This window comes from Bos mutus, chromosome 6, assembly GCF_027580195.1.
Source record: "Bos mutus isolate GX-2022 chromosome 6, NWIPB_WYAK_1.1, whole genome shotgun sequence".
NCBI classification, from domain to species: Eukaryota; Metazoa; Chordata; class Mammalia; order Artiodactyla; family Bovidae; genus Bos; species Bos mutus.
This window is the reverse complement of record NC_091622.1, coordinates 52,174,435-52,198,560: the sequence shown is the minus strand read 5'-3', so window position 1 is coordinate 52,198,560 and position 24,126 is coordinate 52,174,435.

Sequence of the window (24,126 nt, the reverse complement as noted above, 5' to 3'; positions counted from 1 at the left end):
TGTGATAGATGCCAGCAACTAGAAAGGTTTCAAATTCACAATTCTTATGACATATTCCTAATCAATCAGTAAAATAACAGATGCACGAAACATGTTCCTACACAAGCATATGGTAAGTATCACAGTTGTCTTAACCTCATGTTAAAAATGGTTTTAAAAATTTAAAAAAACAAAATTAAAAACAAATTTACCTGCTGTTAGATGTTTTGAAGTTCCTCAGGAAATTTTAATTCCTGCTCATCAAATATTTAATTAAAAATTACTGCCAAGACAATGTGGCAAACCATAATCTCTCTTTTCAAGCATATAGAGAGGAATGACATTAACCAGTGAAAAGTTAAATATATAATTTAGAACTCCAGTTTCAGCTCCAACATATAAAGAACCTGGAATTCATAATTTTAATGCCTACAATTTTGAGAATTCCTAATCAAAAATGAGGAAACAAGGAAGTCTTAGAAATTGTCACTGCCAAGAGGAGCCTAAGGAGACATCAGTACTAAAAGTGATGTATACTTTGGGTCAGATCCTGGAAGAGAACAGAGACATTACATATAAACTAAGTTAATTTAAGTAAACTAGATACTTTAATAATAGTGCATTTGTATTTGTTTATTAATTGTGACAAATGTACCATATTTTACAAAATGTTCATAATAGAGACAGGGTGAGGGTATATGGGAACTCTATTAACCTCAGTTTTTCTATGAATCAAAAACTATACCAAAATTTAAAACTTACTGAAAAGCAAGCAAAATCTTTTATTTTATTCATTTAGTTATGAAGAATGTCCTTTGCTTAACCTTTATTTTTCAAATAATTTTTAAATTTTATCAATTCATTCAACTTGAGTAAAACTTGTTAGAAAATATTTCAACAATAGAAAATTAACTTTTTTTTTCTGTAATAAGCAAATTTGAGAGGTATGAGTTTATCATATAAAACTTGTCTTTTTTTTTTTTAACTTTGCCTCAGCTAGAGAACAAAATCAAAAAACAAACCCTGTTCTTGCATATTTCTCCACATCAGCACATTCTTTTTTCTTGTACTCACAGATATGTCACAATTATAAAACATCAAATGGTATAAAAGGCAAATCAGCAATCAAGACAAATCCTTCCTTTCCATAAAAGTGAACACAAGTGTCACTTTATAGAACTGCCTTAAGAATTCAAGGTCAAAATATGGTGTCTTTAATTGCTAAGTGCTGTCCAACAGGATTAAATAAAAATTACATCAAAAATTATAAAAACATACTTCATATATAAGCAACATAACCTCCCCAGAGATGCTGGTTTTGCAAGTGACCTTAGTTTTTCTGAAAAGTAAGAAGCAGTGATATACATGATTTTCAAAAATTTCTCCAATTTTTAGTAATATTTGTGTAAATCTCACCCAGTTCAGTTCTGTTATTTCAAGAAACAAATTTTCTCTAGTCTGAACCTATACGTCTAGAGTGATGCTGATAATATGAATACACTATGTGGCATAACACTGCATGAACACTCACAAGATATGAATATATTACTAAGTTATTTGTAAACATTCTTTGCAATAAAGGATGCACCACTATAATTCCTATTTTATACATTTTGTAAAAAGAAGATAAAAACATGACACAGACACGGTGAAATAACAAACATCAACATTTTATGGTGTCCCAGACAAGATGGAGGACTAGAATCTGAGAATATAGCAGATCTGATGCTCAAAATTCTCCAAGCCAGGCTTCAGAAATATGTGAACCATGAACTTCCAGATGTTCAAGCTGGTTTTAGAAAGGCAGGGGAACCAGAGATCAAATTGCCAACATCCACTGGATCATCAAAAAAGCAAGAGAGTTCCAGAAAAACATCTATTTCTGCTTTATTGTCTATGCCAAAGCTTTTGACTGTGTGGATCACAATAAACTGTGGAAAATTCTGAAAGAGATGGGAATACCAGACCACCTGACCTGCCTCTTGAGAAACCTATATGCAGGTCAGGAAGCAACAGTTGGAACTGGACATGGAACAACAGACTGGTTCCAAATAGGAAAAGGAGTACGTCAAGGCTGTATATTGTCACCCTGCTTATTTAACTTACATGCAGAGTACATCATGAGACACCCTGGGCTGAAAGAAGCACAAGCTGGAATCAAGATTGCTGGGAGAAATATCAATAACCTCAGATATGCAGATGACACCACCCTTATGGCAGAAAGTGAAGAGCAACTAAGAAGCCTCTTGATGAAAGTGAAAGAGGAGAGTGAAAAAGTTGGCTTTTCAACATTCAGAAAACTAAGATCATGGCATCACTTCATGGGAAATGGGGAAACAGTGTCAGATTTTATTTTCCTGGGCTCCAAAATCACTGCAGATGGTGATTTCAGCCATGAAATTAAAAGACGCTTACTCCTTGGAAGGAAACTTATGACCAACCTAGATAGCATATTGAAAAGCAGAGACATTAATTTGCCAACAAAGGTCCATCTAGTCAAGGCTATGGTTTTTCCAGTAGTCATGTATGGATGTGAGAGTTGGACTGTGAAGAAAGCTGAGAGCCGAAGAATTGATTCTTTTGATCTGTGGTACTGGAGAAGACTCTTGAGAGTCTCTTGGACAGTAAGGAGATCCAACCAGTCCATTCTAAAGGAGATCAGTCCTGGGTGTTCATTGGAAGGACTGATGCTGAGGCTGAAACTCCAATACTTTGGCCACCTCATGCAAAGAGTTGACTCATTGAAAAAGACTCTAATGATGGGAGCGATTGAGGGCAGGAGGAGAAGGGGACAGCAGGATGAGATGGCTGGATGGCATCACTGACTCGATGCACAAGATTTTGGGTGAACTCCAGGAGCTGGTGATAGACAGGGAGATGTGGCATGCTGTGATTCATGGAGTCGCAAAGAGTCGGACACGACTGAGCAACTGAACTGAATTGAATTGAACTGATGATAAGAAAGAAGATCTTCTACTGAAAAAATTAGGTCATAATTGGAATTTCATGTCAAATATCTATACATATGGGCTTCCCTGATAGCCGAGTGGTAAGGAATCTGCCTGCCAATGCAGGAGACATCAGTTCGATCCCTGGATCAGGAAGATCCCTGGAGAAGGAAATGACAACCCACTCCAGTATTCTTGCCTGGGAAATCCCATGGACAGTGGAGCCTGGCAGACTACAGTCCATGTGGTCATAAAGAGTCAGACATGAACTATGGACTAAGCAAAATCAGTCCATGCTTATGAGAATAACATGAAGAACATGTGGACCTGGTATAAATAAGGGCCTGGTTGTCTGAATGATGTCAAGTTGCTAGAATTAAGGGACTAGATGAAAATAGAAATTCAACGGTTTTGAAAACTTTGAATCAACAAATAGCGGTGAGATTTCAACAATTGGAAGTTGCCCTAAGTGAGAACAATGAAAGGATGTGGAGGAAGTTAGTTTTATTATTCATTTCTTGAAAGAAACCATTTTCATGAAAAAAGATACATTTGGATAGACACGAAATCAATTTCAAGTGGTTAAATATAAATCTTGATATTTTATCTGAAAGCAGGAAGGAGTTAAATGATTCTGAGCGAGTGAAAGTCGCTCAGTCGTGTCCGACTCTTGGCAACCCCATGGACTATACAATCCATGGAATTCTCTAGGCCAGAATACTGGAGTGGGTAGCCTTTCCCTTCTCCAGGATCTTCCCAATCCAGGGATTAAACCCAGGTCTCCCACATTGCAGGTGGATTCTTTACCAGCTGAGCCACAAGGAAAGTCTTAAATGATTCTAGTTAGTTACAAATTAAAATATGTTTATTGCTGAAGGTTACAATACTTTTATCAATGAAGAAAAATTAAAATGTGTAATGTCTATGTCTAAGTATAGGATGATAAAGCACCAGTAATCAAAGACTTAATTAAATAGAATAAATGGTTAAAACACCTTGTTAAGTAAAATGGAAACAAAAAGTAAATACATCTGTAATATGATGTAAAGCTTGTTTGTGGATTATTAAGCAATCTAATTTTTAAAAAATTAGAATCATTAAACACTGGGTACAACAAAAAGAATTAAGTAAACTTGCTCCTAAACTTCAGCTGAAATTAATCAGTTTCAAATGTTGTGGGGAGTTTATAGTAAGTAAACAATGTCTAGAGTCTCATAATAAGGCATGCATTTATATAAAATAATTATTATGTAGATAGGTATTTTGTTAAACCATGCAATTTTAAATTATGCTACATATTTAATTATATTTATAAACAAAGAAGCATAGGGCAGGTAAGACAAAAATATGTTTTTCAGAAACTGAATATATTAAAGGTATAGTAAAATGTGTACAAATGTTTGTTATACTGGCTACGTTTATAGAATACATTCACTTCTAATATGCATGCTATATGAATATATATATAATATTCTGTGTTATTCAATGTAAAACATGATATGTATTTTATTGTTCCAAGTTTTCTAAGATTTTTTTTTAAATCTGAAATAATCATTTGAATAACTGCTGTAAATAGTTGACTTTCATGTAGTAGCAGTAAATTACATTGGTATTATAATTATTCTTTCATGCTCTAGTTTACAATACTTTAAAAGTGCTGTGCCCATAATAGGTCAATAAATATATGCTGCATAAATGAATGGCTGGATGAATGAATGGTTTGATGAGGTACTAAGGCTGCTTTCTCTATGTATAATACACTTCCTTCTAATTGCTAGAAACTAAGTTCTCATCCATTTTTTAAGGTTCATATTTACTGGCCATTTTTTTCTTAAAACTTTTCTCATCCTTCATACACCACCTCACTGTTTTTAAGCTCCATAACCCTTTGTATCTTTCTTACATCACTCATATATCTCTGTTTCATATTTTCATTCCAATCTATTTTGGTCACTCACCTTTTAAAAAACTTGGCTTATTTGGGTAAATATTCACTAGAAACACTGAAAAATAAATAGCCACTTAAAAATATCCATTTATAAACTTTAATTGACACACAGTTCTCAATTCTTGTATTTCCTTTTTAACTCCATCTTTTTTATTATCTCTGTATACTATTCTTGTTCCAGTACTAGTGCATCCATCTTGTTTTGATCATTCTAGAATTTCTTCTAACTTGGCTCTGGCATCCTCAATTTACTTCCTTAGCAGAAACTTTGAGAAGAGTTCTTTAGTCCCATGACACTCAGCAAAGGGTGTAGCACCCACTCACTGACTTTACTCAGCACCTTGAATGCAATAGACACCTTCTACCATCATTTCATATTTGTGTGCTCATTTCATAGTCTAAATCATTTCTACTCTCAGCTCTGCCGTATAAACTTGGGAAATTCTAATTTCTACATTTCAGTTTCTTCCTTAGCAAAATGGTAAACAATACACATCATACTGATGCAAGGACCTATCCTTTTCAAGTAGTATCTGGTGCAGGTTAAGTGCTCTGTTTGCTGTTATTAACATTTAAAACCAACTCAAAAATTCACTTCTATTTTAAAGAAAGCCTCTATCCAGTGTCATAGTCAAATGAAATATCTACAAATAATTTCCAAAAGACTTCAAACATAATCAGTTAAGTGCTTGGAAACTGCCAAACTATATCCATTTCACAGTGATGTTTCTGGAAAAATATGGTTATAGCCCACGTTTTTCCATGCTAAGCCAACTCCAAGAGGACCCTCTTCCGCATAGTTTCACTGAGACAAGTTGCTGGTGGCCATCCTCATGCTTAAGCTGATATCCAATACCTTGTGTTCTTTCTTTTTTTTTCAAGTAGGCTATTTTTTAAGAGTCGATTTAGGTTCATAGCAATGTTAAGTCACAGGTACAGAGATTTCCTGCACACCCTCTGCTGTCATGCATGCATAGCCTACCTGATTATCAACATCCTCTTCCAAAACAGTAGATCTATTATAATTACTGAACCTACACTGATGCATCATTATCACCCATAGCTTATATTGCAGTACACTCTTGGTGTTGTGCAATCTATGAGTTTGGGCAAATGTATGATCACAACCATTGTAGTACCATTGCTGCTGCTGCTAAGTTGCTTCACTCGTGTCCGACTCTGTGAGACCTCATAGACAGCAGCCCACCAGGCTCCTCTGACCCTGCAATTTTCCAGGCAAGAATATTGGAGTGAGTTGCCAGTTTCTTCTCCAATGCACGCATGCTCAGTCGCTTTAATCATGTCCGACTCTGTGCAACCCTATGGACAGCAGCCCACCAGGCTCCTCTGTACATGGGATTCTCTAGGCAAGAATACTGGAGTGGGTTGCCAATTCCTTCTCCATATAGTACCACACAGCACCCTAAAAACCTGCTCCCATTCTTCCCTTCAGAAACAGTTTTCTTTGTCTTTTGTGATACTGTCAATACATAGCTTAATTTTTTCCCCTATGTCATCACCCTCCTTCAGTTTTTTTGCTGGCATTCACTTCTTCAATAACCACCAAATTTCTGCCTCCATATTATTTTTATGTTTATCACTAATAGGTATCTTCAAATTGCCATATGCAAAACGTACTGTCGATTTCCTTTAAAAAAAACTTACACCAAAATACATTCTACCTATGTCTTCTCCAACTCTTAAATACAATGTCTATTCAGTTTAATAACTAAATCCTGACATCATCTTTGATTCCTCTATATCCTTTGTATCCTCTCTAATTTCAAAATACATCTCTAATCTGACCAGCCCCCACTGCTAATATTCAACACATTCTGGTCCCAGTCTACCATCCAAATGCATCTCCTTCTAAGCTAATCCTATGATTGTATGTATCACAGCAATTGTGACCTTTGTTTGTTTGTTTCTTGAATAGTCCAAGTATTTCTTTTTTCTTGTCTGGTAATTCACACTTGATGGCTCTTTCTTCTAGGATTACTCTGTCTGCAAAATTAAGTAGTTTAATTTCTTATATTTGGGTCTCAAATCAAACACCTTCTTAGAGAAAATGCTTTTGGACTACTAACTCACACAGCTCTACGGCTACTGTCATCCATGTTATATATCTTATCCTCCTCACAAAGTTCTCAAAGTCAGAATATTATGTTTTCTTTTTTTCCAAATAAGTGTTATTTATCTGACCCATCTAGAGTATGGGCTTCCCAGGTGGCACTAGTGGTAAAGAACCTGCCTACCAATGCAGGAGACATAAGAGACATAGGTTCAATCCCTGGGTACAGAAGATCCCCTGGAGAAGGAAATGGCAACCCATTCCAGTGTTCCTGCCTGGAGAATCTCATGGACAGAGGGGCTTGGTGGTCTACAGTCTGTAGGGTCACAAAGAGTCAGACACAACCGAAGCAACTTAGCATGCACACACCAGGAATAAATATTTGATAAATATTTATTTGATAAATATTTTCTGACTGATGAAAATGAGTGTGCAGTGGATTAGAATGAGACGTTAATGGAAATTTTTTAGTATGAGCAGCTTTCTTCTTTAAACCAATTATTTCTAGATCAAGTATTTATTTTAAAATCATTAACAATAATATTCTATTACCTTGAAGAATGATGAGGAAAAAATTTTTCCTATAGAAAATTGGACTTAAAAATCCAACCTTGGCAAAATAGGTGGTGAATAAATGTTGTTTTTTTTCCTCCTCAGATCCTGTCTACTTTCCCATAAATATACCTGTAATCCAGATTGCTTTTCTTTTTACCTCCTACTATACTTCATATTATTAATCGGTTAATTTTTACTATCTCTTTAAATGTTCTCTCTTGCTTCCTTCTGTCTACAGACACTTTCAAAAGTCTCTCATGCTAAAAACAGAATGATAATCTATCTTCTCTTTGAGTATACCCTTCCTTCTTCTGTTCTTCTTCACTATGCTCCTTGAAAGAAGAAACTACACTAGTTCCATCATTATCCTCATAATAAGTCTCTTTTTTAATATTTATTTTATTTTGTTTACCTGACTGTGCCAGGTCTTAGTTGCAACACATGCATTCTTTCAGTTGTGGCGTGCAAGCTCTCAGTTGCACTGTGTAGGATCTAGTTCCTTGACAAGGGGTCAAACCCCGGCCCCTCGCATTTGGAGTGTGAGTCTTAGCCACTGGCCCACCAGAGAAGTCCTGTAATAGGTTCTTACATAGTCAAAATATCTCTAATTTCACCTGTCTGTTTAAATCCCAGTTGCTTCATTGTCAAAAATTGTTTGTTCTCTGTGGCCAACCTACTTCTAACTCCGTCATATTTAACACCATGGATTCCTCTCTATGCACATACATTTTATTCTATACTGAGGTTTGTAAAAATTCTCTTTTCTTGGCTTCATTTTATACTCATTTTCTTATTACTCCTTTTTGTCTCAAATTCCGCAAACTTTCTAGCTTGGCTTTGCTCTGACTGTACATTCTGGGGATCCTCTGTTATATTTATCACCTGTTTTCTTCTTTTCTTGGCTCATATGACATATATTTCCATGGAAGAAATGGATATACAAGGTCTAAACTCTGAGTCATAAATCTTTATTTCCCATTTCAGTAGCTACTGCATACACAAACTCCCAAATCCCAAAGGGATATCTTTCCTTGGATGGAAAAAGATCAGACATTCAAAATGCCATACCCAGTTTTTTGTGACTCCATGTCTTTTTTTTTTTTTTTTTTAATCTATGGATTTTCTTTTGGAATCCATAAAAGACTTCAATATTTACTTTCCCGGTTTATATTCAATAAATTTTATTATAACATCTAATTGCAAATTATATATGATTTGAATATTAACCATACCCATGACAAAAAAGGCTGTTAGAAATTTGAAGATACTGAAGACTTTATTTCAACCCCAATTAGTTTCCAATATCATAGCTTGCCATAACCACCAGGGAGTGAATTTCCTGAAATGGAACATGGCTAATTATTTTTGCTATATCTTCTATATCCATTAAATTTTGCCACAACAAAGTCTAAGAATTGTACACAATTTAAGCATTTTAGAAAAATCTGGCCTAAGGTAATATCAATAGAATTATCTAATGATTTGAACCTAGAAAAATGAGACATGACTCAATGTCACAGTAAAGTAATATCCCAAGTTCATGCAACATTAGGCTTTTACAAATGTTTTCATAATATGTATTTCAGGTCAGAATAATTTCAGATAATGTATTTCAGGTCAGAATCATTAACTAAATCAATATTTCAAAGCATTCTATTGCATTCTGAATCATGATCAGCAATCTGTCTGATTTTAAAGACATAATATGTCTTTTTTTTTTTTCTGGAACTCTCTTGCTTTTTCTTTTTTTTTTTTTTAACTTTTATTTTATTTTTAAAATTTACAATATTGTATTAGTTTTGCCAAATATCGAAATGAATCCGCCACAGGTATACCCGCGTTCCCCATCCTGAACCCTCCTCCCTCCTCCCTCCCCTACCCTCCCTCTGGCCATAATACGTGGAAAATTTGTTGCATCTATAGCATGGGTTACTGTTCACTAAGGTAATACATAAAACACATCAGTGTGCCAATTTATAATGGAAAAATGTGGGTAAGACAAAAAGAACTCTTTGTAACTACTGTCATATGCTTTTACCTTTTCCAGTCTTCCATAACATGCCTAATGTTTACCTGCAGAGATGAATTACATGTGCTTCTGATAATAGTAATCATGTCATTGGGACCAGGTTAAAAATTAGTCACATAGCAGGGGAACAAAAGCACTTTTTGGAAGTAAAGTTCATTTCTTCATATTATTGACATGATAATGAGAATTTTAGGGTAACATTTGGGCTTATTTTGCTTTACAAATTCAGTACACTGTGGCCTCCTTGTCTTCATTAGGACCTTTTTTAACACTGGTAACATTGCGACAAAAAGTCAGTTATTTTTTCATTCAGAAGTATTAATAAAATTCGTGGTCCAAAACTGCAATTGTGTTTGCACCAACCTAATAAATGAAATAAGTTCCAGCATATGTTGATTATTAAAGATATGCTTCATAATATTCATGTGCAGAAATCAGTCTGTCAATAATTGACTGACAGGTACCTCAAGGCTGAGACATAACTTCCTTTAAGAAAGTATGTGATTACTTATTCATTTATCACTTTTTATTATTAACTGGGGATGCTCATTGATTTTGCCTCTAGGTAAATATACAGAAAGAAACTCAGTGTTAATCACTCCTCTGCCTGGTTGATACTTTTATGTCCTTAAGACAAAAGACTAAATAAAAAGGATGATTTTATGCTTTGATTCATAGGTCAAGGCTCACGTTCTTGTTCTCTGGAAAGCAATTTCAAAGCTATGAAGTCATCAGTAGAGACAACTCTGCCTCCCTATAGCGTGCACCTGCCAGTGCAAGAGATGTAAGAGACATAGGAAGATCCTTTGGAGGAGGAAATGGCAACCCACGCCAGAATTCTTGTCTGGAGAATCCCATGGACAGAGAAGCCTGGTGAGCTACCATTATGGGGTGGTAAAGAGTCAGACCCCACTGAAGCAACAGTACACTGACATTGAAGAATTTACCATGTGCTAAATAAGAATTGATGCTTTTGAACTGTGGTGTTGGAGAAGACTCTTGAGAGTCCCTTGGACTGCAAGGAGATCCAAACAGTCCATCCTGAAGGAGATCAGCCCTGGGATTTCTTTGGAAGGAATGATGCTGAAGCTGAAGCTCCAGTACTTTGGCCACCTCATGCGAAGAGTTGACTCATTGGAAAAGACTGTGATGATGAGAGGTATTGGGGGCAGGAGGAGAAGGGGACGACAGAGGATGAGATGGCTGGATGGCATCACTGACTTGATGGACGTGAGTCTCAGTGAACTCCGGGGGTTGGTGATGGACAGGGAGGCCTGGCGTGCTGCAATTCATGGGGTTACAAAGAGTTGGACATGACTGAGTGACTGAACTGAACTGAAATACTCCTCTAAGTTATTTTTCAAGCTTAAATCATAAGGCAACCTCATGAAGCACTGTTGTTTCCATTTTAAGAATAAGGAAACTGAGACACAGAAAGGGCATGTGACTTTCCCAGCATTGTTTCCCTAATAGAGTGAAAGGATGAATTGGTACTCACATAGGCTGCTTATAGATCTTATAATAATCAATATCAAATTTTAGTTTCAAATGTCCCTGAGATGTTGCAGGGCACTATGTATGTCCTATATGGAATGTAGAGTTAGTGCCTATAACTAATCCATTTGTTTTCTATACTTGATTATTAGGTTCAGTCTGACTTCAATGCCTTTCTTTGGATCCAAATGAATATTCTGACATCTTAAATCAAAGGCCATTGGCAATAAATTTTACTCTTCTTCAATTCTCTGACAGAGAAAATTACATGAATTTTATCAGGAATTATACAAGCAACTATTGGCTTGGTTATGTTCATGTTACAATATAAACTTCCTAAATTATCTTACAAAAAAATAACACTTGTGTTTAACTATCAATTCAGCAACAAGTTTTTTCTCATTATTCTCATGAAGACATATGAATGCAGAAGAGTTACAAAATTGAAAGCACACATTAATTTTCAAATATATATGGGGTATATTTGAAAACTTTAATTTCATTGGATAAAAAATTAAAATAGATCTTTACTTACAAATTTTGAGAAGTTTGTGATTTAGAAATAGGAAATTTAATGATATTTATAGTTAATATATCAATTATGATTTTTTTATTTTATTTTATTTTTAAACTTTACATAATTGTATTAGTTTTGCCAAATATCAAAATGAATCCGCCACAGGTATACATGTGTTCCCCATCCTGAACCCTCCTCCCTCCTCCCTCCCCATACCATCCCTCTGGGTCGTCCCAGTGCACTAGCCCCAAGCATCCAGTATCGTGCATCGAACCTGGACTGGCAATGATATTTTGATATTTTACATGTTTCAATGTCATTCTCCCAAATCTTCCCACCCTCTCCCTCTCCCACAGAGTCCATAAGACTGTTCTATACATCAGTGTCTCTTTTGCTGTCTCGTACACCGGGTTGTGCTTTAAATTGCAATGTATGTTAGTTTTAGGATGTGAGGACTGAATAAAATTATCAAAACTATATATAGTTTCCTTGCAAGATGGAGTCCCTCACAAGATGGCAGAGTAGAAGGATGTGTGCTCACCTTCTCCTGTGAGAACTCCAAAACTACAACTAGCTGTTGAACAACCATCAATAGGAGAATGTTGGATCCCACCAAAAAATAATAGCCCATATCCAAGGACAAAGGAGAAGCCCTAACAGATGGTAGGAGGGGTGAAATCATGTTTAGAATCAAACCCCATACCTCCCAGAGATGCTTGGAGGGCACAAACAAAACCTTGTACACACCGGTACCCAGAGGCCCCACAGAGACTGATCCAGATCTGCCTTTGCATATTTGAATATCTCCTGTTGAGGTACGGGTCAGCAGTGGCCTGACATGGGGACAAGGGTCTCTGGCTTCAGCAGACCTGGGACACGCAGCATATGGCATAAACCCTCTTGGAGAAGGTCGCTATTAGCCCCACAATAAAGCCACCATGCACACAACCCACAAACTGCAGAACAATTATACCAAAGAGAGCCTCACACTGTTAATAAAATTGTAGGACCCACAACTCATTTTCTAACCTGGGGATCCTGAAAAGGGACTGAGAACCCACAGGGAATTTGACTTTGGAGGCCAGTGGGATTTGATTAGAGACTTTCCACATACTGGGAAAACAGACTGTTGGAGGGCACAAACAAAACCTTGTGCACACCAGGAGCCAAGAGAAAGGAGCAGTGACCCCACAAGATACTGAACCAAACTTGCCTGTGAGTGTCCAGGAGTCTCCAGTGGAGGCATGGTTCAACAGTGGCCTGCTGCAGAGTCAGGGGCACTGAATACAACAGTGTGGGCAAAGTCCTTTTGAAGGAGATCACCATTACCTTACTGTTATTACCGCAACTATACATAGTTTGTCCTCAGGCCAAACAACATGGAGGAAACACATCCCCACCCATCAAAAGAAAATTGGGTTAAAGATTTACTGAGCATCAGAACAAGACCCAGATTCCCCAATAGTCAGTCCCTTCCATCAGGAAGCTTCCACAAGCCTCTTATCCTTATGTATCAGAGGGCAGACAGAATGAAAACCACAATCACAGAAAACTAAATTGATCACATGGATCACAGCTTTCTCTAACCCAATGAAACCATGAGCCATGTCATGTAGAGCCACCCAAGATGGATGGGGTCATGCTGGACAGTTCTGACCAAATGTGGTCCACTGCAGAAGGAAATGGCAAACCACTTCAGTATTCTTGCCTTGAGAACCCATGAAGAGTATGAAAAGGCAAAAAGATAGGGCACTGAAAGATGAACTCCCCAGGTCGGTAGGTGCCCAATATGCTACTGGATATCAGTGGAGAAATAACTCCAGAAAGAATGAAGAGATGGAGCCAAAGCAAACCAATATCCAGTTGGGGATGTGACTGGTGATAGAAGTAAAGTCCAGTGCTGTAAAGAACAATATTGTAAAGGAACCTGGAATGTTAGGTCCATGAATCAAGGTAAGTTGGAATTGGCAACTTACAAACATAAGATGGCAAGTAAAAACATTGACATTTTAGAAATTAGGGAACTGAAATGGACTGGAATGGATGAATTTAATTCATATGAGTGTTATATCTACTACTGTGGGCAAGAATCCCTTAGAAGAAATGGAGTACCCCTCATAGTCAACAAAAGAGTCTGAAATGCAGTACTTGGATGCAATCTCAAAAACGACAGAAAGATCTCTCTTCGTTTCCAGGGCAAACCATTCAATATCACAGTAATCCAAGTCTATGCCCCAACCACTAATGCCAAAGAAACTGAAATTGAACAGTTCTATAATGACGTACAAGACTTTCTAGAACTAACAGCAAAAAAAAAAAAAAAAAAATGTCCTTTTCATCATAAGGGACTAGAATGAAAGAGGTTGAAATGAAGAGATACTTGGAGTAATAGGCAAATTTGGCCTTGGAGTACAAAATGAAGCAGGGCAAAAAACAGTTTTGCCAAAAGAATGCATGATCATAGCAAACACCCTCTTCCAAAAACACAAGAGAAGACTCTACACATGGACATCACCAGACGGTGAATACTGAAATCAGATTGATTATATTCTTTGCAGCTGAAGATGGAGAAGCTCTATCCAGTTAGCAAAAACAAGACTGGGAGCTGACTGTGGCTCAGATCATGAACTCCTTATTGCCAAATTCAGATTTAAATTGAAGAAAGTAGGGAAAACCACTAGACCATTCAGGTATGGCCTAAATAAAATCCATTACAATTATACAGTGGAAGTGACAAATAGATTCAAGAGATTAGATCTGATAGAGTGTCTGGAAAACTATGGAAAGAGGTTTGTGACATTGTACAAGAGGCAGTGATCAAGACCATCCCTAAGAAAAAGAAATGCAGAAAAGCAAAGTGGTTGTCTAAGGAGTCTTTACAAATAGCTGAGAAAAGAAGAGAAGTGAAAGGCAAAGGAGAAAAGGAAAGATATACCCATCTGAATGCAGAGTTCCAAACAGTAGCAAGGAGAGATAAGAAATACTTTCTCAGTGATCAATGCAAAAAAATAGAGGAAAATAAAAGAATGGGAATGACGAGATCTCTTCAAGAAAGTTAGAAATACCAAGGGAATATTCCATGAAGAGACGAGAACAATAGATATGGACCTAACAGAAGCAGAAGATATTAAGAACGGGTGGTAAGAATACATAGAAGAACTATACAATAAAGATCTTCATGACCTCTCAGATAACCACAGTGGTGTGATCACTCACCTAGAGCCAGACATCCTGGAATTTGATGTCAAAGGGGCCTTAGGAAGCATCACTACAAAGCTAGTGGAGGTGATGGAATTCCAGTTAAGCTATTTCAAATCCTGAAAGATGATGCTGTGAAAGTGCAGCACTCAATATGCCAGCAAATTTGGAAAACTCAGCAGTGGACTGAAAAAGGTCAGTTTTCATTTCAGTCCCAAAGAAAGGAAGTGCCAATGAATTTTCAAACTATTGCACAATTTCACTCATCTCAAAAACTAGCAAAGTAATGCTCAAAATTCTCCCTGTGAGTCTCTAAAGTACGTGAACTGCTGGATTTAGAAAAGGCAAAGGAACCAGAAATCAAATTGCCAACATCCATTGGATCACAGAAAAAGCAAGAGAGTTCCAGAAAAAAATATTTATTTCTGCTTTATTGATTACAACAAGGCTTTTCATTGTGTGGATCAGAGCAAACAGCGGAAAATTCTTAAAGAGATGGGAATACCAGATCATCTGACCTGCCTCTTGAGAAATCTGTATGCAGATCAAGATGCAACAGTTAGAATGAGACGTGGAACAACAAACTGGTTCCAAATTGGGAAAGGAGTATGTCCAGGCTGTATATTGTCACCCTGCTTATTTAACTTATATGCAGAGTACATCATGAGAAACGCTGGGCTGGAGGAAGCACAAGCTAGAATCAAGATTGCCAGGAGAAATATCAATAACCTCAGATATGCACATGACATCACCCTTATGGCAGAAAGTAAAGAGGAACTAAAGAGCCTTTTGATGAAAGTGAAAGAGGAGAATGAAAAAGCTGTCTTAAAATTCAGTATTCAAAAAACTAAGATGATGGTATCCTACCCTTTCTGTTCATGGCAAACTGATGGGGAAATGGTGAAAACAGTGACAACTTTATTTTCTTGGGTTCCAAAATCACTGCAGATGGTGACTCAGCCATGAAATTAAAAGATGCTTGCTCCTTGGAAGGAAAGCTATGGCAAACCTAGACAGCATATTGAAAAGCAGAGACATTACTTTGTCCTCAAAGTTCTGTCTAGTCAAAGCTATGGGTTTTCCAGTAGTCATGTAAGGATGTGAGATTTGGACCATAAAGAAAGCTGAATGCTGAAGAATTGATGCTTTTGAACTGTGGTGCTGGAGAAGACTCTTAAGAGTCCCTTGAACTGCAAGGAGATCAAACCAGTCAATCCCAAAGGAAATCAGTCTGGAATATTCATTGGAAGGACTGATGCTGAAGCTGAAACTCCAATACTTTGGCTACCTGATGTGAAGAACTGACTCCTTGGAAAAAACCCTAATTCTGGGAAAGATTGAAGGCAGGAGGAGAAGGAGACAATAGAGAATGAGATGATTAGTTGGCATCACCGACTCGATGGACATAAGGTGAGCAAGCCCCAGGAGTTGGTGATGCATAGGGAAGCCTGGCGGGCTGTAGTCCACGGGGTCCCAAAGAGTCAGACACAATTGAGCAACTGAACTGAAAGTATAGTTTCACTTCCTTACATGCATAATCTCATTATCAACATCCACCACCAGAGTGGTACACTTATACGACTGATAAACCTACTTTAGCACATCATAATCTCCAAAGTCCTTAGTTTACATTATTGTTCACCTTGGTGTTGTGTGTTCTATGTTTTTACTGTGGGAACCTGGTCAAGGTCCTTTAGATAAATCCCTAATATTCTTCCTAGAGGAAGCTCCTCTAGGCCTTGGTCCCCATAATTTTTTGTTTTAAATTAGTTTAGCTGGGGCTGTGCTGAGTCTTTGTTGCTGCATGTGGATGTCTCTAATTGCAGTGAGTGGGGGTTACTCTCTAGTCGTGGCGCACACGCTTCTCTCTGCAGGGGCTTCTCCTGTGGAGCATAGACTCATGGTGCACAGGCTTTAGTAGTTGCAGCTCCCAGGCTCTGGAGCACGGGCTCTATAGTTGTGGTTCATAGGCTTAGTTGCCCTGTGGCGTGTGGGAGCTTTCCAGACCAGGGATCATAGCTGTGGCCCCTACTTTTGTAGGCAGATTGTTAACCACTGGACCACCAGGGAAGTCCTCCAAATAGAATTTTAACTGTCAGAGTTGTCTAAAATAATTCCCTACCAGTTCATCCATTACAGTTCAAATTTTCCTGTCCTGGCACTGGTTGCTATTATGTCTCCCTCTTGAGTCTCTGCTCCACTAAGCTATGATTCCCTGAATTTTACCTTCTTTCCAGTCTTGGGGAAGTGGTCTGCCCCGTATTTTCCCTTCTTTTACAGCTATTGGAAGAATTGTTAATTTTTTAGTGAAAGTGTTACTCATTCAGTCATGTCCAACTCTTTGCAATCCTATCGACTTCAGTCAACCAGGCTCCTCTGCCATCAGGCTTCTCTGTCATTGGACTCTTCAGGCAAGAATATTGGAGGGTTAGCCATTTCTTTCTCCAGGGGATCTTCATGACCCATGGATCAAACATGGGTCTCCTGCACTGCAGGCAGATTCCTTACCAACTGAGCTAGTTTTTTAGTTGTCTTTAGAGAAGAGTGGTGGTTTCCAAGCTTTTTACATCTGGGACCAGAAACAACAAGTTTTCCCAAACTTTTGGCAAAGGAATTGAAATATAAAATGTCCTGTAGTTTCTCAGACTAAACGTGAAGGATAGAAATGAAGGAAGGCTTTTTAAACCCTTTCATAGAGAACTGGAAACCAGAGGTCTCCCAACTTTGGATTTTTAAGTGCAGAGCTTTTGATACTTATACACTATGCTGGTTTCATTTTCATTTGTGTTTCAGCTCAGTCAGTTCAGTAGCTTAGTCATATCGAACACTTTGTGAAACATTGGACTAGAGCACGCCAGGCCTCCCTGTCTATCACCAACTCCCAGAGTTTTCTCAAACTCATGCCCATTGAGCTGGTGATGCCATCTAACCATCTCATCCTCTGTTGTCCCCTTCCCCACCTGCCTTCAATCTTTCCCAGCATCAGTGTCTTTTCAAATGAGTCATCTCTTCACATCAGGTGGTCAAAGTATTGGAGTTTCAGCTTCAGCATCAGTCTTTCCAATGAATATTCTGGACTGATTTCCTTTAGGATGGACTGGTTGGATCTCCTTGAAGTCCAAGGGACTCTCAAGAGTCTTCTCCAACACCACAGTTCAAAAGCATCAATTCTTCTGTGCTCAGCTTTCTTTATAGTGCAACTCTCACATCCATGTACAACTACTGAAAAACCATAGCTTGAACAGACGGACTTTTGCTGGCAAGATAATGTCTCTGCTTTTTAATATGTTGTCTAGGTTGGTCATAAATTTTCTTTCAAGAAGCAAGCATCTTTTAATTTCATGGCTGCAATCACCATCTGCAGTGATTTTGGAGCCCCCCAAAATAAAGTCTGTCACTGTTTCCCCATCTATTTGCCATGAAGTGATGGGACCAGATGCCATGATCTTAGTTTTCTGAATGTTGAGCTTTAAGCCAACATTTTCCATTTGTGTTTACCTTGTTATTCATTCTGTAAATATTGACCAGATGCTAAAGTATAATTCTGCTGATATTTGTATAGGCTATGTAACTGTATAGGATATGCATCTATCTCATTTGACCAGTCCTAGTTTTGATACAATGGACAGCCTTTACATTATGTTATGTCCAGTCCTCAATTCTGGGTCTAATTATATGGCAACTTTGCTTTTCAGCTCTTAAGAAAACATTCCTTATTTTTTGCATGTTTTTTCACATTTGCATTTTTGTACTGTCAAGACACTGAGTTGAATCTAAAAACTTATTGAGAGCTATTTAATGTTTGACATTAAACATCCTTTCTAGTTTAGCATTAAAATATTCCCCTGCTACTTGTATTAAGTGCTGATCATTTGTTTCTTTGCCTTGAATCCATCTCATTAAATAGCTATGCCTAGGGAAACTATCAAAACCAGGTTCCTTTGAGTCATTTATTCTTTGATCTTTATTATTCCAGGTCAAATATGTACTAAAGTATGTCAGTATACTTTTTTTTCCCTTTTCCCATGTAATTTAATATTTTGTCTTATTTAGAGTTAGATAGACTCTAAAGTTGTGTGGCCTTGAGTAAGTTAGTTATCTATTTCCTTATTTGTAAAAATGACACAAATGTATCTGACTCTATTGCTAAAAGGCAATGGATATAAAATGCCTAGCAATCTAATGCACATTAGCTAGGGGTGATATTTCAAATGGGAAATTTTAAAGTTCAAGAGGGTCTATTATCTAGAAATTTTTAATGTGAACTGAAAAATGAGTGTGGAAACAATATAAGTAGGAAAATGTTTCTTAAAACATAGTCTCAAGTGCAAACTATCACTTATATTTCATTTAATTTGTTTCAAGATTATTTTCTACTGAGATGAGTAAAAATAATATAATTTTAGCAGTGGATCATATAAAAGAAGCACAGTGTCTTTCAAGTCACAACTTCACAGTTAGTAATTCTTCAATGCTACCATATTATTTCTAGAATAAACCTTATACTGGAGTCCCACTAATCCTTCTAACATTTCATCCCACCAGTGTATCTTCACACGTTTTTTTTTCTTTCCCCACTCCCCAAATCAACACCTCTATGATTGTTAATTGTATGTTTCAACTTGACTAAGCCATAGATTGCTCACATATCTGGTGAGACATTTTTCTGAGAGTTTCTATGAATCTGTTTTGGATGGGATTAACATTTGAATCAGCAGTGTATTCAGTCATGTCTGACTGTGACCCCATGCAGCATAGCCCGCCAGGCTCCACTGTCCATGGGATTTTCCAGGCAAGAATACTGTAATGGTTGCCACTTCCTACTCCAGAGGATCTTCCCAACCCCAGGGAATGAACTAGTGTCCCTTGTGTCTTCTACATTGGCCAGAGAATTCTTTACCACTGAACCCTCTGGGAAGCCTAGAACTAGTCAGCACAGGAAAGAATATTGCCCTCCATACTTCGGGTAGGCTGTATCTAATCAATTGAACATTAGAATAGAAGAAAAAGACTGACCCTCTCACATGTAAAAAAGAAAAAGTATCTTCAGCAGTTTGCCTTTCAACTTCACTTGCACCACTGTCTTTCCTAGGCCTTAAGGCTGTCATTCATCATAATAGAACTGTACCATTGACTCTAATGAGTCTTGGTGGCTCACCTTTAGATTTGGACTTGTCAGCCACCATAGTCACATAAGCTAATTGTTTATATGTTTTTTTATGGAGAACCATGACTAATACAACCACTCTTAATTACTGTAGTGCAAAATGAATGTTCTTACAACATTTGCCATGATCTGGTAACATTTGAACTAGTTATAATCTTGAATTAGACTACTAATTTAAATTTTATTGTCACTCTCTTCTTAAAATATAAGCACTGATACTTTATCTTGACTATTAGAGTTTATATAAATACTGTATTTCCTATGTGCAACAGATGTGTCCTAGAAAAATAATGCAGGCTCTGAAACAGTTATTTCATCATAGTATTATACTGCCTTTCCACTTTCCAGTTTGTAAGCATTATGGATTTACCTGAACACTTTTTCTTCATGTACTGTCTTTTTTGATACAATAATATATCCTAATTTTTTTCAGTTTTCCTTTTTTATTTTGAGTTATAACTTTCTATTTATATTCTCTTAGTGGTTAGGCATGATTTTTAAATACTTTCTAGAATAACAAATGAACTGTCCATCAGTATCACTTGTCCCATACAATAAAACAATCTGAAATTTTTATCCATTACTCTTTTCGATTCTTCTAATTGTGCCTAGCACTTTTATTCATGCTTTTTATACAGTCAAACCTTATAGGATATTGGATATATTGAGGATACGTAGTTAGCATCAACAATAAGGTTTGTTAACACATTGTAGCACCAATTAGAGAAACTTAAAATGTTTCTTGAATCTTCATAAGTTCTCAGTGTGTGTGACATGATCAACCTAATTTAAAAGATCAGGAAGAACCTAGAGAAATTCAGCAATTGTTTCAAATCTTAGAGACAAAAAGAAACAAGGAAGCAGTTTGAACACTGAACTCTTATCACTAAATTTATATTCTTTCATATAACACAATGTTAACAAATTATGTCTTAATTTCATAATTAAATGTAATATAAAACTTAGGTATTTCCTAGTTTGAGCATCACATTGAATGCTGGTACATATTTTCAGACATTGAATATGTCTAGATTTTAGACATTGTTATTTCAATGTTTTGTTTTCCTTTTACTTTTAAACATGCATTTGTTTTCAGTCAAATTTTGAAAAGAAAATTGAATTGTAAAAAAACAAAACAAAGCCATATATTCCAATACTGAACAAAAAGGCTTTAAAAAGAAAAATCTATCAAATTGTTAATTAACAACAAAATTATACATGTTAATAATTTATTATGGAATTTCTGTTCACTAGTAGAAAAATATGATTTTGTCTTCTGATAAATATACATTAGCTACTGCTGCTAAGTCGCTTCAGTCACGTCCGACTCTGTGCATACATTAGCTACAGCATTTCAATTACAAATATCAAGTTAAAAGTCTATTATTTTTTTTTTTTTTTTTAAATTTTATTTAATTTTTAAACTCTACATAATTGTATTAGTTTTGCCAAATATCAAAATGAATGTGTTAATAACATATAAGGCACAAAGAGTTCAATATTCATGTTTATATATCTATCTCTTTTAACCAAGCAAGACCCTATGGGGGTCTTTCTGAGACAGAACTCCAGCCCAGTCCTCTACTTGCCTCTTGTTTGTGGAAAGTCTTTAGCTTCTAAGGCCTTCTTCAACTTCCAAAGAATAAATCTAATCAGAGAAATGAGCAAATGCAGAAACAAAGGAAAACAGTCAAGCCAGACAAAATAATAATGGTTTAACCATTAAACCATTTAAGTCAGGGACGTTTAGTTCCTCCTCAAGGATTATAGGTAATGTTCTGAGATGTATCCTTGGAGTAATTTTTGCAGCTACTGAAATGCCCACCAGATGGAAGAAATAAACAGAGACACCAGACTAGTTGGAAGCACAAGGTTATTTATGTTGACTCCTGATTACCTCACCATAAGCCAAGAAGAATATCCACCAGTTAGTCACATACCTCACAAGCCCTCCCTCACCCTGTCTTTAAAAATCGTTCCCTGAAAACCACCCAGGAATTTGGACCTTTTGAGTGCTAGGTGCCTGGATTCTTTGCTTAACGCTCTGCATTAAATGCTATGTGTTTCTTCACCGCAATCTATTGTCAGCTTATTGCCTTCACTATGTGTGAGTGAGAAGACCAAGGTTTGATTCAGTAACACTGAATTATAAAATCATAGGACTTAGAGAATCTAGAATAAGTGCAGCATATTCAATAAAGTATGTTCTAAGTGTTAGATGGCATGCAAGTAATTTAATAGATCAAAATTAACTTCAGTAACATGAAAAAAATTTTAAGACGGTAATTTCTTATGACCTGTAACACAGACTTTTTCCTCCTTTTGTTTCTGCTGCTTAACTCCTTCAAGGTCTTTGATAACTGGTATCTAGGTTTAGTATTTATTATAAACTAAAGGAACGCATTGAATAAGACAGGATATTATTTCTCAAAGGACATTATCAATTTCATGATGCACAATAGATTTAGTTTGGATTGTGTTTTTCCCTTTTGCAACTCCCTGAATGTTCAACATGTCTATATTCACCTGACCTTCCTCTTAAGAAACCTGTATGCAGGTCGGGAAGCAACAGTTAGAACTGGACATGGAACAACAGACTGGTTCCAAATAGGAAAAGGAGTACGTCAAGGCTGTATACTCTGACCCTGCTTATTTAACTTATATGCAGAGTACATCATGAGAAACGCTGGGCTAGAAGAAGCACAAGCTGGAATCAAGATTACCAGGAGAAATATCAATAACCTCAGATATGCGGATGATACCACCTTTATGGCAGAAAGTGAAGAGGAACTCAAAAGCCTCTTGATGAAAGTGAAAGAGAAGAGTGAAAAAAAAAGTTGGCTTAAAGTTCAACATTCAGAAAACGAAGATCATGGTATCTGGTCCCATCACTTCATGGGAAATAGATGGGGAAACAGTGGAAACAGTGTCAGACTTTATTTTGGGGGGCTCCAAAATCACTGCAGATGGTGATTGCAGCCATGAAATTAAAAGACACTTACTCCTTGGAAGGAAAGTTATGACCAACCTAGACAGCATATTAAAAAGCAGAGACATCACTTTGCCAACAAAAGTCCATCTAGTCAAGGCTATGGTTTTTCCAGAAGAATTGATACTTTTGAACTGTGGTGTTGGAGAAGACTCTTGAGAGTCTCTTGGACTGCAAGGATATCCAACCAGTCCAACCTAAAGGAAATCAGTCCTGGATGTTCATTGGAAGGACTGATGTTGAAGCTGAAACTCCAATATTTTGGCCACCTGATGCGAAGGGCTGACTTATTTGAAAAGACCCTAATGCTGGGAAAGATTGAAGGCAGGAGGAGAAGAGGACAACAGAGGATGAGATGGTTAGATGGCATCACTGAGTCAATGGACATGAGTTTGGGTAAACTCTGGGAGTTGGTGATGGACAGGGAGGCCTGGTGTGCTGCGGTTCATGGAGTCGCCAAGAGTTGGACACAACTGAGAGACTGAACTGAGCTGAACTAATATATAAAGACAAGATTAAAAAAAATAAATAACTGTCTTTCTCTTCATGTTCTCTCCCAAGACAGAAGTTGTCATTTAGTTGCTAAGTTATGTCCAATTCTTTGGGTCCCTATGCACTGGAGCACACCAGGCTTCCCTGTTCTTCACTATCTCCCAGAGTTTGCTCAAATTCATGTCCGCTGATTCTATCTACCTTCTTATCCCTTGCTGTCCCCTTCTTTTTCCTTCAATCTTTCCCAGTATCAAGGTCTTTTCCAATGAATCGGCTCTTAACATCAGATGACCAAACTACTGGAGATGTAAGTATTTGTGAAAGTTACAGTTTTAAAGGCTCTTTATGCTCAGCAAAGTCTTGATAACTACCTCACCCCTAAATTAAGTGTATGACTGCTCTGAATTCCAAAATGTTCCACAGTTCATTTCAGTTCAGTTCAGTCGCTCAGTCGTGTCTGATTCTTTGCGACCCCATGAATCGCAGCTTGCCAGGCCTCCCTGTCCATCACCAACTCCCGGATTCACTCAGACTCACGTCCATCGAATCAGTGATGCCATTCAGCCATCTCATTCTCTGTCATCCCCTTCTCCTCCTGCCCCTAATCCCTCCCTGAATCAGAGTCTTTTCCAATGAGTCAACTCTTTGCATGAGGTGGCCAAAGTACTGGAATTTTAGCTTTAGCATCGTTCTGTCCAAAGAAATCCCAGGACTGATCTCCTTTAGAATGGACTGGTTG